This window comes from Oratosquilla oratoria, chromosome 39 (assembly GCF_046742065.1).
Source record: "Oratosquilla oratoria isolate Oo_2021 chromosome 39, ASM4674206v1, whole genome shotgun sequence".
In the NCBI taxonomy this organism is placed as follows: domain Eukaryota; kingdom Metazoa; phylum Arthropoda; class Malacostraca; order Stomatopoda; family Squillidae; genus Oratosquilla; species Oratosquilla oratoria.
In genome coordinates, this window is record NC_134815.1 from 37,004,268 (window position 1) to 37,006,767 (window position 2,500).

General features: G+C 45.4%; 1 protein-coding gene across 1 annotated transcript in view; it reads left to right on the forward strand.

Annotated features, from left to right (window-relative positions):
* Window positions 1-2,500, forward strand: part of LOC143020213 (lachesin-like) — a 562,070-nt gene that overhangs the window by 409,244 nt on the left and 150,326 nt on the right. The gene's annotated exons all lie outside the window — the stretch shown is intronic.

A 2,500-nucleotide genomic window follows, 5' to 3' on the forward strand; every position in this document is an offset into this window, starting at 1 on the left:
AGGAAGGTTAAGGAGGTATAGAAGAGGAGGAGGAGGAGTAAGAAGATATAAAGAATAAAAATAAGAGGAGAAAAGGGGAGAGGGAAGGGCAGCAAGGATGGATAAGAGGCAGAGGTTGGGGGGGGAGTAGAGATTGGGGGGAAGTAGACGGGTGGGGGAAGGGGAGATTGAAGGAATGTAGCCATCACTGAAAAAGCGCGAGAAAGGGGGATTAAATGATGAAGTTGCTGGACAGGGGAGGTTAATCTAGTGGTAATGGGGGAAAACAGACCCTGTTCTCCCCCTTTCCCCCTCCCCCTTCCCACTTCCCCTTCCCCTTTCCCCCTCCGCCTTCCCCCTCCACCCTCCCCCTTCCCTCTCCCCCCTTCCCTCTTCCCGCTCCCTCTTCCCCATCCCCCCTTCCCCCTCTTCCTTACATCCCCCTCCCCCTCCCCCCTCCACTTCCCCCTCCCACCTAACCTCCTCCCCTTCCCACCTCCCCCTTCACCATCCCCATTTTCCCTCTTTTCTCCCTTTCCCCCTGCCCTCCCTCCTTCATCCCCCTTCCTAACTTCCATTTCCAAAAAACCCTTCCCCCTCCCCTCCCCCTTCGCCCTCCCCATCCCCCTCTCTTCCTTCCTCTCCCCTCTTTCCACCCTCCCCTTCCTCATCCTCATCCCCCTCTCTTCCTTCCTCTCCCCCTTTTCCACCCTCCCCCTTCCCCCCTTCCCTCCTTTCTCTCTCCACCACCTCCCTCCCCCTCGGCCTAGTGAAGAGAAAGAGAAACAGAAGAAGAAAACAATCGAGAAAGTTCAAGTGTTGAGCAAAAGGACAAGGAAGAGGAGAAAGAGAGAGAGAGAGAGAGAGAGAGAGAGAGAGAGAGAGAGAGAGAGAGAGAGAGAGAGAGAGAGAGAGAGAGAGAGAGAGAGAGAGAGAGAGAGAGAGAGAGAGAGAGAGAGAGAGAGAGAGAGAGAGCTGATAATGAGATTGAGGGGAGATGGAAGAAAACACGGGATAAAGAAAGGAAATAGAGAGGGAAAGGAGGAGGAGAATTGAAAGAGCCAAAACAAGAGCGGAGGAAAAAGAAAGGTAAAGGGAAAGGTAATTTAGGAAGGTAAGAAAGAGTAGGAGAGTTACTTTAGGAGGGTGAGAGGGGGAGGAAGAGGTGACTCAAAGAGTAGGGCGAGGGACATTGATGTCATCTATTAGGCCCTGTTCACACTAGCGGTATGAGCCACCGCGGTTTGAACATAAATGCCGATATGAAAGTAAATATGAATATAAATATGATTATAAATATAAACATAAATATGAAAATAGATCTGGATATAGATATGAATACTAAGAAATAAATATTAATAAATATATAAATATAAATATAGATATAAATATAAATATAAATGTAAATATAAATATAAATGTAAATATATAGACCTTAATATAAACACAAATATAAATACCAATATTAACATGAATACAAATATGAATATCAATATGAATATCAGTATAGATATACATGTATATATAAATACATATATATATTTACATATATATATATATAAATACATATATATATATATATATACATATATATATATATATATATATAGGTTGATAAAGATATAGATAATTAGATAGAAATTTCAACAGATGAAGAAACGAATGAATACATGAATAAATGAGTAAATGAGTAAAGGATTAAATTAATAAAAAATAAAAAAATGAAACGAAACATTAACTGAAATAAATGGATAAACGAATTAATAAAACAAAATAGAATAAAATTTATTTCTTTGTCCTTGGAAGAGGCGCAGGTCCCTCTCCTCCTATCTATGGGAAATATTTTACGAGACAAGAGGATCGCCCAAGACGCTCTCCCGCCCTCCTCCTCCTCGTCCTCCCCTTGTCCTCCTCCTCCTCCTCCTCCTCCTCCTCCTCCTCCTCCTCCTCCTCCTTCTCTTCTTCTTCCCCCTCCTTCTGTTCCTCCTCTTCCTTCTCCTCCTCCTCCTCCTTCTCTTCTTCCTCGTCCTCTTCCTCCTCCTCCTCGCCCTCCTCCTCGCCCTCCTCCTCCTCCTCCTTCTCTTCATTCTCGTCCTCCTCCTCCTCCTCCTCCTCGCCCTCCTCCTCGCCCTCCTCCTCCGCCTCCTCCTCCTCCTCCTCATCCTTCTCCTCCTCCTTCTGAAGACTGCAAAAGAGGACCCATAAGGGGAAAGATGAAAAAGAGAGAGAATACGAGTGCGTGAAAATGGAGAGAGAAGCGACGAGAGAGAATAAGGGGGGAGAAATAGAGAACCAGAGAGGAGAATTGAAAAAAGGCGCAAGAAGTGTGCAGAGCCGGGGGAGGGGGAGGGGGGGGCAGAGAGTCTGGAGATAAATATGACGGAAGTGGTAAGAGAGGAAGAAAGGAAGGGAAGAGAGGAATGAATGAAGAGGGGAAGACGGTGTGGAAAGAGGTGGAAGGACGGAAATAAAGAGGGAAAAGGAGTGGGAGACTTTAAAGAGAGGGAGAGAGAGACAGAGA